Source organism: Cryptomeria japonica, chromosome 7 (assembly GCF_030272615.1).
Source record: "Cryptomeria japonica chromosome 7, Sugi_1.0, whole genome shotgun sequence".
Taxonomy (NCBI): domain Eukaryota; kingdom Viridiplantae; phylum Streptophyta; class Pinopsida; order Cupressales; family Cupressaceae; genus Cryptomeria; species Cryptomeria japonica.
The window spans coordinates 62,497,033-62,511,231 of NC_081411.1; positions in this window are offsets into that span (position 1 = coordinate 62,497,033).

Here is a 14,199-nt window from a genome sequence, read left to right on the forward strand (position 1 = left end):
GTTGGATATGATAAACAAATTTTATGCAAGTGTAGATAGTGATGCTATGAAAAAACTCTATGATAATACCAATATAGTAACAATATTCTAATGCTTCCTTCTTTGTTTCAGGATAATGGTTCTATTTATAGAAGAAATGGGGAAATGAAGGGTTAAGATTGAGAAATCTTAACAAGAGTTAGGATTGAAATATATTCAATCCATGTGAGACTTTCAACCCAATCCCATGTTGACAAGTGTCACCATGAGGAGGCTTGAGAGGAGAGATAAGGAGCATTAAATTCTTGAGGGGACATGATGGTTACCCTAGGGGGTTAGGTTAGGGTTAGGTTAATGGATATTTCTTTTATCCAAGGGATAAATGAATGAGTAAGGGTTAAATGGTTACCTTAGTCAAAGAAATAAATGCTTTGAAGAGACCCATGAATCAAAAGGATGGTTAAGTTATAGGAAAGTCTCTAACCAAAGGTAAAAGGTGAGTTAACCATAAATGGTTATGTAAGAGCCTTTAATGGTTATTGAAGACTTTGGAGGTTTTAGAGAAGTGACTTCCTTTTATTTAGGAATGTGACAATGATTAGGATAGGATTAGGATAATTAGAAGGAGTTAGAAGAATCTAGAAGGGATTTAGGCATGTAAGTAGATTTTGTAGTAGAATGCAAGTGGGAGGAATTTTGGGATTTTAAATTAAAATAAAATCATTTATTTCAATTAAATGGTGTAATTTGCATTTGGATAGATATTTAAATAAATATTAATTTATTTAAATGTGAATGTGAATTTTGGATTTTATTTAAATAAATCTTAATTTATTTACATGAGAAAAAGGAAGATAAAACATTAAATGCTTGAAGACTTTGAGGGAAACCATTAAAGGCTTAAGAAGATTCTAGAAAGAAGCCATTAAGTTTGCAAACTTTAAGGGAAATCAATAAAGGCTTAAGAAGACTCTAGAAGCAAGCCATTGAGTTTGAAGACTTTAAGGGAAACCATTAAAGGCTTAAGAAGACTCTAGAAGGAAGCCATTAAGTTTGAAGACTTTAAGGGAAGCCATTAAAGGTTTCAAGTGGGTGAGGATAAATAGAATTTTAAATAAATAATTTATTTATTTAAAATAGTTGTGCAACTTGCATTTGTAGGAAAATACAAGTGGGTGGAGGATAAAGGTGATTTAAATAAATGCTAATTTTTAAATGTGAGAGATGGGATTTTGGGGGATTTAAATAAATATTTAAATGTGAGAGAAGATTTAATTAAACAAATATGATTTATTTATTTAATTAATGCTCTGAACTTGGTTAAGTGAATTAAATCAAATAAATTGAATAATTTATTTAATTAATAGGAGAAGAGGGTTAAGATGAATTAATTAAATATTAATTTAATTAATTATTGATTAATGGTTAAATAATCAAATAAATACTAAATATTCATTTAATTAAGTGGATAGATTTATGTGACTAGATTTGCCCCTCTTTGAGATAGTGCGGTTTATCGCGTCGTTTCAAAGAAAGAAAAATAGGTGCGAAGAAATATGCCCCATAAATGTTAATTTAATGGGTGGTATGCCCCCTTGAGAGATGGGCTGAAAATTGCAAAAAATCAGGCAATCTCTTGAAAAATATGAAGAAGTGGAGGGGAGATAGAATAGAAGAATTTAGCAAGAATGGTGAAAGAACAAGAGAAATTAGAGTGAATACGAAGAAAGGGCAAGCCAATGAGTATCCTTAGGTCATGCAAAAGATATAGTGCAAAGGTAGTGTGTGATTTTGATTGATACTGTACAATTGATCAAAATTTGTTAGACAATCTGGTGCAATCAATTAAATTGCCCCAGTTGAGTCAAAGCGTGACATTTAATGTTAGTTGTTCGCTTGGACAAGATAAAGTCTGAGTAAGTGAATCAAAGTTACCTGATGAGACTTAGGCAATTGATGTAATTGCCTGATGAAGTCAAGGTATTTGAAGCAAAATACTCAGTGAGACTTAGACAATTGATGTAACTGCCCATTTTGATTGTGTTTGATTGGTTTTATCAATTGATAGTGTTTGTATTGTAGATTGTTTGTTGTGAATCATAGCAGCCCCATTGAGACTAGGTCATTATGATAAATGCCCGTTATAGTCTAGTTTTTTCATGATTGATTACTTGTTGAGAACCAAAGATACTTGATCAAAGTAACTATTGATAGTCTAGGTGTGCATGAGTCGATGTAACTGTGTTGATAGAGTAACTAGCTTGATTCGGTTGAGGGGAAATGATGAAGAGATTATGATGATGACCTAGATAGGGAGGGTGAGGGGGGGATTCAATGTTAGATAGAGGATATGGAGGACCTATGACTCATTCCTAGGGAAGAGGGGCGAAATAGAGTATGCACTGTCATTACTATGTATGAATGATATGCAGCTAAATGGATGTATGGATGGATGGAATGCAACGAAATGCAATATATATAGAAGAGATGAAATGACAATCCATAGTGCTTTGTTTTACATCATTGAGAAGGGTAGTATCAATCTTGGATGAGGTAGTAGGAACCAAGTTTGTAGTATCGTACCTATAAGAAAGCAATATATACAAAGAATATGGACCCTCCATTCTGGTTCATGTTCAAATGGTCGAGGTATACACTGTAGTCGGCAAGCCATAGTGATCCATGAATTTATTTTACATATTATCATGTAGCTTAGTGAACTTTCCACATAGACACCATTAGTACATGCCCCAAAACTTCATTGGAACAATCTACAAATAGAAAACAAAGAAAAAGATATCAGGAGCCATCCCAGCTACTCTAATAACTTGTGGATATCCTGGAGTAGCATAAGAACCTGATAGATATAATAAATGAAAGAAATAACAAATAACCAAGTGCCTATTGACCAGCCAAATTTTCTTGTCAAAGAAATTGTACCATGTCTTGTTTGAAAGGAAGGATTGATAGGGTTTGCCTAGCCTGCTCAACACTTCACTAAGTTGATGTTGCTCAATTCCACCAACTTACCAGGCCTAGTTTCTTTCTAGACCTTCAATTCCTTCTCAATATCTTCTAGGTCTTGGCTCTTACTCACTCCAAGGTTTTTGCTCCAGGTGTCCTTACTAGGAACCCTACCCACTCACTTTGTTTCCCATATGCTCAATGATGGCTTCTTGGCTTAAAATCATCAAACTGCCCTCTAATGGTCTTGAGATGTTTCAGAGGTGTAGAGGGATCTAGTCTCATGTTTTTAGATGGTTTATGGTCCATTTGTGGTTTTCAATCCAAAGGTTTCTTACCGATTTCAAAATTTGGTCTAGAAAAGGGCTACAAGGAAAAAGCCCTAATTAGGCCTCCTAGAACTAGTTTTTGATGGCTTGTGCTAAAATGATCCAAAGGACCCCAAAAAAAAAGTGTATTTTATTCAATGAACCACTCAAATAAAAATTATTTTAGTGGTTTTAAGCTTCCAACCCTTCTTTTCATACCCAAACCCCAAAATGAGAATTTCAAGGGCTTCTAGGCACTTGACTAGCAGTAGCAAGTAAAAATTGTTTTTAGACCTTCAAATGGAATTTTTGAGACTTCCTCCTACACAAACAGACCTACATAGACCTATTACAACTTCCCAAAATCTTGGGACTTACATTGGCATTCACCCCTGCAAGTTGTGTTATCATTTCATCTTGCCTTCTCTAGTCGAGTTGAACCTGAATACACCTAGGGAAAGATGCTAAAAATACCAAATGAAACTTTTAGACCTCCTCCTTCCATATGTACATTGTGTTAGGTCCCAGAGACAATAGAGAGGTGGGGGGGGGAGTGAATAAGTTGTCAAACAAATTCAAACCAAAAATAACTTAACCAACTTAATGCTTAATACCTGTGAACTAGTCAAATATGCTGGTAGACAATTATAATAGTTCATTGCAATATCGGTAGGAATTAATGCATGAAACAAAAAGACAAAGTCATCCACAACACATAACACCAATATTTGTACGTGGAAACCCTATAAGGGGAAAAACCACGGTGGGAAACCTTACCCACAATCAGATGATATTGCTGCAGATAGTATGTATATACAAATGGGGTCTGCACATGCAAAAAGGCCAAGCACCTAGAGCTCACTGCTCAAACACAAAATAGGAGTCACACTGATTACAATTGGATGGTTAAATCCAATAAGAATGTACTACTCAAATTAGCATCTTTTTATGCTTGATTCAGTACCGGTGTAGTTCTGATTGTCTTCACAAATACCTTCCTTCAAACTTCAAATGATGTCTGCATGTATAGCTTTACTTATTCTCGCATATACCTTCACACAATTCTTTTTCGCATTCCACACTTGATCTTCCAAATAAGATCTTACATTTATACCATACCCTAAGACCAATTTTAGTAGGTCGGCTCTAAAGGATAATACAATAAAATCAATTTACAAATAAATTAATACCCAATGCAATAACTGATTTAACATGTCAGCTTAATGCATTTTCAACAATAATAAGTCATCTTCATAGTGTGTCGTGCTGATCTAGAAAAGGTAAACTTGCCGGTGTAACCTGGACCTATTTGCTGGTGACAACAAATATGCAAATACAAATATGCCAATTAACAAACCATCAAGACAAAGTATCCAAACGATGTCTTTGACATAACCATGTGTTTTCCATATCATTCCAAGTGCCAGTGATCATTATATCCTACCAGTGTACTAGATACTAGTGACTGTGCATAATTATTTGCTTGTGGGTGAATGTTGTTGATTCTCCAAAATGGTAGTGTTGATAAGTGTTTAGTAGGTGTTGACATCAATGACAAAACCATACCAAAATACCAACAATCTCCCCCTTTGACATTGATGGCAACACAAGATGGAAAAACCATCAAAGTGCCAAAACAGAAATACCAAATACCAAAAACCAACATTCTCCCAAAAATAGATCATAACCAGAAATCAAAATATAGATACAAAGAGTAATAATCTCTCCCAAAATAACAATCTCTCCCCTTGAGAGAAACATGTGTCTTCATTGTGTTTTTCCATACCAATCTCTCCCCCTTTGACATCAAATGCCAAAGTAAAAAAGATACAATATACCAACTACTCCCCCTAAGAAGTAGCTTCCTCATCAAAGCCAGAATAGAAGATTTCTCTGTTAATTTTGCTAGTTGATGACAATCATCAACTTCCTAAGTCTCTATCGGTGGGGGTATTACCCCAAGCTGATCTCTAAGATATTCAAAAGTCTCCTTAGGCAGAGGTTTAGTGAAAATATCTGCAATCTGTTCTTTAGTATTCACATAAACCAGTTTTACTTCTTTTGCTTCAACATGTTCTCTTAGAAAATTTAGTTTGATAGAAACATGTTTGGTTTTAGAATGTAATACCGAGTTTTTAGATATATCAATTGCTGCAGTGTTATCACAATAGATAGTAATAGGTTCCTTGCATTTTACCTTTATGTCCTTCAACATTTGTTTAAGCCATAATACCTGTGTATAGTTAGTTGTTGCTACAACATATTCTGACTCAGCTGTTGATAAAGATGTACAACTCTGTTTCTTACTCAACCAAGAAATCAATCTGTTTCCAAGAAAAAATGCTCCGCTGGTGGTGCTTTTTCTATCATCCAAATCTCCTACCCAATTTACATCTGTATATGCACATAATTCAAAGTTTTCATCTCTAGGATACCATAAGCCAAGAGTTTTAGTACCTTGTAAGTACCGAAAAATCCTTTTAACTGTTGATTCATGATTTTCTTTAGGATTACTCTGAAATCTAGATACAATACATACTGCATTCATAATATCAGTCTTTTTTGTGTTAAATACAGTAGTCCTCCTATCATAGATTTGCATCTTGTCGGATTAACAGGTTCTAATTCATCTTTCAAAGATAATTTATCAGTTGTAGTCATAGGTGTGCTTACCAGTTTAGAATTCTCCATCCCAAATTTCTTTAGTAACTCTTTCAAGTACTTAGATTGACTCAAGAATATACCTTTATCAGTCTGTGTAATCTACAATCCTAAAAAGAATTTTATCTCTCCAATCATAGACATTTCAAATTCTTGTTGCATCTCATTAGAAAAGTCTTTACATAATCCATCTTCTCCTCCAAAGATTATATCATCAACAAAAACTTCTATAACCAAGATGTCATCATTAGTCACTTTATAGTATAAATTATTGTCTTTGAATAGAACTGGTTCAGAGTCTATATACCTTGAAGTTCCTCTAAACTGTTCATCAATCTTCACATTTGTACTCTCAACAATTTTTTGCAATCTTTTGTTAAAACATCTATATGCCTTGCTCTTAGATGAATAACCAAGAAATATTCCTTCATCACTTCTAGGATCAAATTTGCCAATATACTCATCTCTTCTAATATAGCATTTGCTTCCACATATTCTAAAATATTTAAGAGTAGGAGTATTACCAAACCATAGTTCATGAGGGGTCTTACCATTTTCTCCTTTGATGTGAACTTTGTTGAATGTATAGACCATTGTGCTTACTGCCTATCTCCAATATACATGTGGTAGATTTTCTTCTAATAACATACTTCTGGCTGCATCCAAGATAGTTCTATTTTTCCTTTTTACAACTCCATTCTGCTGTGGTGTCCGGGGTGCTGATAGTTGTCTTCTGATTCCATTCACTTCACAGAATGTATTAAATTCCTTAGATGTGAATTCACCTCCTTGATGTGATCTTAGACATTTCATTTTCTTACCAGTTTCATTTTCTACCATAGCTTTGAATAGTTTAAAACTTTCCAAGTGCTTCTGATTTTTCTCTGAGAAAAGTAACCCAACACATTCTAGAATAGTCATCAATGATAAGCATGAAATATCTATCACCTTGTAAACTTTTAGTTCTAGCTGGACCACAAAAATCAGCGTGAATTAAGTCAAGAGCATTATTGGATTTTTTTGGAATACTTTTAAAAGATGCTCTAACTTGTTTTCCAAATTGACATTCCTTACATACTGGATTGTGAGGTTTAATAATTTTAGGTAAATCTCTAACTACCTTAGTAGTATTGATTTTCACCATACAATCAAAATTTACATGACAAAGTCTCTTATGCCATAGCCAACTCTCATCAATATGTGCAATCAAGCATGTCTTTTCACTGTTATTCAAATGAAAGATATTACCTCTAGTATGATTACCGGGTGCAATCAAGCATACACAAACCAATACCTTTACCTTTGATTGAACAAGCTTTATCATCTCTGAATTTTACTAGACCTCCATTGTATTCCTAAAAGGTGAGGAATTTACCCTTATCTCCAGTCATGTGATGTGAACATCCTGAATCAATAATCCATTCTTCCTTAACTTCAACTTTAGCTGCCAGGGCCTGTTCTACCGATTGAATAGTAGGTGTCGATTTATCTTCTACAATATCAAAAAATACCCATCCATTGTCCGCTAGATCCTCATCAAAATCATCAGTGACTCCTTTATCAGCAAGATAACAAGATTTATCTTTATTCTTCTTAAATCTATATCTCTGATATTCATGGTTAGGCTTGTATGTTCTTCTAGCTTCTTCTCTTAGTTTAGCATGTCTATCAGGGCATCTTGAAGCCATATGACCAATCTTATTATAGTTGAAACATTTAAAGGGTTCATTACTTTCATACTTACTTCCAATTGGACCTTTAGGCATTTTCCTTCTAAATAGTGCTTCAAGTTCTTCAAGTTCTTCATTTTGTCTCCTTCTTTCTTCAAGTTCTCTTGCATAGAAGGCTTTCCAATCAGTTTTGTCAAATGATGGTGCAGATGATGTTGATGCCTTAAAAGCTAAATCTATCTTTATAGTAGCAACATGACCAAATTCCTCAATTTCAAAAGCTGAAAGTTTTCCAATCAATGTATCCCTGGTTACTGATGCATTATTCATTGTTCTTAGTTCATTTATAGTAGTAACCTTCATTTTGTATGCCGATGGTAATCCTCTTAAAACTTTTGAAACAATTTCACTTTCACTTAGGGTTCCTCCACAACATTTAATACCCAAAACAATTTCATTGACTCTTTCCATAAAAGCAAAAATCCTTTCATCTTCTTCCATTTTCAGATTTTCATACCTGACTCAGAAGCTTTCAAGTTTTACTATTTTGACTATGGAATCTCCTTCATTCAGTGTTTCCAAATGATCCCAAATAGCTTTAGCAGTAGACCTATCTGACAATCCCATTATTTGCTAATCTGATAATGCGCTCAAAAGTGCTTCTCTTGCCTTGCAATCATTTTCTTCATCTTTAGCCAAGTTAGCTGGAGCAGGCTGACATTGAACAAAAGTAGTATAACCATTCTTTGTAACATCCAAAATGTCCTTTCCAATGCAATTTAGATGTGTCTCCATCCTGATCTTCCATATGCCATAGTTGGTTCCATCAAGTTTCGGACTGTCCTTCCTGAAATAGTTAGTGGACATTGGATCTCCTCAAGTTGTTAAACTTCTGCAAAAAGAGGACTTAGCTCTGATACCAATTGTTAGGTCTTGAAGACAACTAAGAGGGGGGGGGCCTGAATCAGTTGTCAAACAAATTCAAACCAAAAATAACTTAACCAACTTAATGCTTAATACCTATTGAGCCAGTCTAATATGCCAATAGACAGTTATAACAATCAATTGCAATACCGGTAGGAATTAATGCATGAAACAAAGAGACAAAGTCATCCACAACACATAACACCAATATTTGTACATGGAAACCCTGTAAGGGGAAAAACCACGGTGGAAAACCTTACCCACAATCAGATGATACTACTATAGATAGTATGTGTATACAAATGGGGTCTGCACATGCAAAAAGGCCAAGCACCTAGAGCTCACTGCTCAAACACAAACCAAGAGTCACATTGACTACAATTGGATGGTTAAATCCAATAAGAATGTACTACTCAAATTAGCATCTTTCTATGTTGGATTCAGTATCGGTATAGTTCTGATTGTCTTCACAAATACCTTCCTTCAACCTTCAAATGATGTCTGTATGTATAGCTCTGTTTATTCTCACATATACCTTCACACAATTCTTTTTTGCATTCCACACTTGATCTTCCAAATAAGATCTTACATTTATACCATACCCTAAGACCAATTTTAGTAGATCAGCTCTAAAGGATAATACAATAAAATCAATTTACAAATAAATTAATACCCAATGAAATAACTGATTTAACATGTTGGATTAATGCATTTACAACAATAATAAGTCATCTTCATAGCGTGTCATGGTGATCTAGAAAAGATAAACCTGCCGGTGTAACCTGGACCTATTTGCCGGTGACAACAAATATGCAAATATGAATATGCCAATTAACAAACCTTCAAGACAAAGTGTCCAAATTATGTCTTCAACATAACCATGTGTTTTCCATATCATTCCAAGTGCCAGTGATCATTATATCCTGCCGGTGTACCAGATGCTGGTGACTGTGCATAATTATTTGCTTGCCGGTGAATGTTGTTGATTCTCCAAAATGCCAGTGTTGATAAGTGTTTAGTAGGTGTTGAAATCAATGAAAAAACCATACCAAAATACCAACACACTATAGAATGGGTTTCCTACCATTTCCCAATAGTCCATGATGAACACACGGTGGGATTTTATGGGGCACCCATTTTAGCAAAAACTGCTAATTACAAGCCAAAACTAGCTACTTGTGAATCAATACACCAAAATAGTATTAAATGCTAAGTACAAAGATTTAAGTTGAAAGGCCTACCCTAAAACACACTACTAAACCTCAATCCATCATTGGATTCATGGATTCAATCCATTAAACCTTCAAAGAATACAAAATTTGACAAAAACAATGAAAAGTGCAGTCCAAAATCTTGTATTTTGATTATTGCTTCGAAAATCCAAGTACACCAACCTTGGTAAATGTGAAAGAGTGGGTTTATATATCCTTCCCACATGTGGAGTCCTTGCATGGAATTGGTAAATCCCTAGCTTCAACGCTAACCAAATTCAAAACAAAAGTTGTCATGACAACAAAAGTTGTTATGACAACTTTTTGCAACTTTGAGTTTTTTGCACTTTTGATCTCTCCAACCTAAGAGACCTATTCCCAATCATCATATATGACATTTAAAACATTCCTAAGACCTATTTGACCCTCTCTAAGGATTTTTCCAACATTTGACACTTTTGACCAACCAAAAAGGCCAAAAATCTACTCAAACACACTATTTACACAAAAATTCAAACCTAGGTAAAATGAACTCAACCTAGGCCTACATTGAAAAATTACTCACTCTTGGACCCTCTTAGAGTCCTTATTTACTACTGAATTGGCTAGGGTCAGTACAAGCCAAAATTTGAAAAATCAAGTAAACTAGAACCTAGGTGCTCCTGCACCATTCTCCCTAACAAAAAGAGATCACGTCACCTCTTGAGGAATCAGTTTTGGATCAATTTCAAGCTTCTAAAACTCTGAATCCAACACACATGTAGCCTAAACATCATCCATACCTTTCCATTTAATGAGGTTTTCCCAATAGGCTTGATGCCTAGTCCTCTTGGCAATTCTTGAACATAACACCTTCTCGGCCTTAAGATTAGGCTTAGCTAGTAACTGAAGATTATGTACATCATCTAAAACCTTTGAGTGACTTCATTCTACTCCTTGGACTGGCCCCTTGTATGCAACCAAGTCTACTATGTTAAAAACTAGTGACAAGCCAATGTCACTAGGTAGATCCACCTTGTATGCATTTTCACCATACTTAGCTAGAATGGCACATGTACCTATCCTCCTCATCTGCAACTTATTTGGCACTCCTTGTTGTAGCCTTTCTTTGTTCAAGTGCACCATAACAAGATCTCCCACTTGAAATTATAGATTTCTCCTCTTTTCATCAACTTTTTGTTTGATCTTGCTTGTGTTCTCCTTCAAAGCTTGCCTAATTGATTCATGGACCTCCTTCATGGACTGACCAAAGTTCTTTGCATATCCACTTCTGATTGTTGCACTTCCTAAATCCCTCAACTCTAAAATGCCTCTTGGGTGCACACCATAGGCCACCTCAAAAGGGCTTTTATCGGTAGTCCTATTTATAGTGTCATTGTATGCATACTTAGATTGTGCAAGTACTTGATCCCATGTCTACCCATACTCCTTGGTAAGGCACCTCAATAAGTTTCCCAAACTCTTATTCACCACCTTAGTCTACCCATCTATTTGAGGATGGTAGGCTGATCCAAAAGAGAGGTTTGTGCCAAGTTTTTTCCATAATGTCTTCCAAAAATGACTCATAAATTTAGAGTCCCTATCTGAAACTATGCTCAATGGTAAACCATGTATCCTTACTATTTCCTTGAAAAACAACTCAGCTATGTGGCATGCATCATGAGTGGTCTTACAAGGCACAAAGTGAGCCATTATGTTAAATCTGTTCACAATGACATAAATGTTGTCATATCAGTGCTTTGTCTTTGGCAAACCTACCATAAAGTCCATGCTAATGCATTCCCAAGGTCTACTTGGAATGGTAAGAGGTATATACAAACCGGTATTTGTTGAAGTATCCCTGGCTTTTTGGCAAACTATGCAAGTCTCCACATAGATTTTCACATCTTGATTCATCCTTGGCCAATAATAGAATCTTTGAGCCATCTCTTGAGTCTTATTGACTCCAAAATGACCACTAAGGCTACCATTGTGTTTCTCTTGTATAAGGTTTTCCCTCAATGAACCTTTAGGCATACAAAGTTGTCCACCTTTGAACAATAGCCCATTTGGCAAAGTGAAATCTGAGTACTCACTATGGAAATGATTTTGATACTCCTTGCACACTTGGTAGGAACCTAAGAAGTCTTCATCCTCTGCATACAAGTCTTTAAAGCTGTCCATACCTATGCTTCTCAACTGTATTTCTTGGACTATCAAGAGCCTCCTACTGAGTGCATCAGCTACCCGATTTTGCTTCCCTTTCTTATGTTTAATGGTGAATGTATAGGCCTGCATATACTCCACCCATTTCATGTGCTTGTGACTGAGTTTGTCTTGGGAATTCAAAAAACTCAATGCTTGGTTATCCGTGTATACCACAAATTCTTTCGGTAAGAGATAGTGTCTCCATTTTCTCAATGTTTGTACCAAAGCATACAACTCATGGTCATAAGAAGAGTATTTCCTCTTGGAATCACTTAGCTTCTCACTATGGAAGGTTATTGGTCTTCCTTCTTGGCTTAGTACAACACCTACTATAACATTGCTTGCATCACACTCCACAAGGGAAAGTTTCTCAAAACTAGGCAACACTAGCACCGGTTGAGTAGCTATTTTCTCCTTCAAGGTTTCAAAACCTTTATTTTCTGCTTCATCCCATTGAAACTTGGCCTTCATACCACCTCTAATGGTATCTAGCATTGGGGCACATATAGCACTGAATTTCCTAATGAACTTCCTATAGTACTGAGCTAGTCCATGGAAGCTTCTCACCTCTGTTGCTGATCTAGGAGTGGGCCAATTTACAATGGCTTCAACCTTACTGGAATCCATCTTGAGGTTTCCTTGAGATAACATAAAACCAAGGTAAACCAATTCCTACTTAACAAACTCACATTTCTCCAAATTCATGGTTAGATTTTCATCATATAATCTTTTCAATACACTTTCCAAATGGCTAAGATGTGCTTCTCTATCTTTACTAAAAATGAGTATATCATCTAGGTAAACCACCACAAATCTACCTATGAAGTCCTTCATCACCTCATTCATGAGCCTCATGAAGGTTATTGTAGCATTGGATAAGCCAAATGGAATTACAAGCCATTCATAAAGACCTTCTGTTATTTTGAATGATGTCTTCCATTGATCACCCTCCTTGAGATCTAGCTTGGTAAAGAACTTGGCTTCCCCTAAAAAATCAATTAGGTCTTCTATTCTAGGAATAGGGAACCTATATCTAATGGTGGTCCTATTTATGGCTCTAGAATCAGTACACAACCTCTAAGTACCACCTTTCTTTGGTGCTAATACAATAGGGACAGCACAAGAGCTAATGCTTTTCCTAATTAGGCCTTGATCTAAAAGCTCTTGGATTTGTTTGGAAATCTCAATATTTTGTTGGGGAGTCATTTTGTAGGCTGCTTTGTTAGGTAAGGATGCTCCAGGAATGAAATCTATTTGGTGGCTAATGGCTCTTTTGGGAGGTAATGCGGATGACTGCCCATCACTTACAATGCCTTTGAACTTCTCCAACAAATCTTGCACCTCTTTTGGCAGAGCTTGCTGCTCTTTATTGCCTTCCTCTTTAGGCTTCATCACTAGTGCAAACCCTACACCTTCACCTTCCTCAAGTGTCTTCAAGAACTGCTTTTCACTCACCAAAAGAACATTAGGACCTACAGCCCTTTTTTCACTTCCTCAAGGATAGACCGAATCTTGAATGTGACTCCATCTTTCTTGAATGAGTATGTATTCTTAGCTCCATCATGGATAGCTTATCTATCAAATTTCCATGGTCTTCCTAATAGAAGATGGCATGCATCCATGGGTAGGACATCACATAGTACCTTGTCCTTATACCTTCCAATGGTAAAATCCACCAATGCTTACTCATTAACTAGAACATGTTGGCCTTTTTTCAACCAAGTGACTCTATAAGGATTTTTGTGAGGAATCCTTAGCAATCTGAGCTTACTCACTACCTCTTCTAACACCATGTTATCTGTGGATCCTGAATCAATGATTACTTTGCATACCTTGTCCATTATTTTGCATTTGATCCTAAATAAGGACCTTCTTTGGCTTGGTTCTTCACTGACTGGTTCCTTGATCAAAGTTCTTCTTATCATCAAGTTGTCACCTACCTTTGACTCTAAGGCAACCTCTAATGTCTTGCTTCTTGAAGACTCTTCCTGAAGATAACTCACTTTTCTCTCACCACCTTGTGACTTCTCTGGACACCTATAACCTGGATGACCAAGTTGGTTACAATGGTAATAGTTCATTGTTGAAAAGTATGAGGATCCTCTACCTTGGCCACTGGATCTTCCTATAGAACCACTGTTTGATCCCCTTCCTCTATTGTATCCCCCTCTACTAGTGCCACTCTCTTGTTTCTTTGTGAATTTAGACTCTCCATGTGTTCTTTGTTCAGAATTCCTTCCTCCAAAACCTCCTCTATGGCCTCTATTATATTTTCCTCTACCCCTATCCCTATTG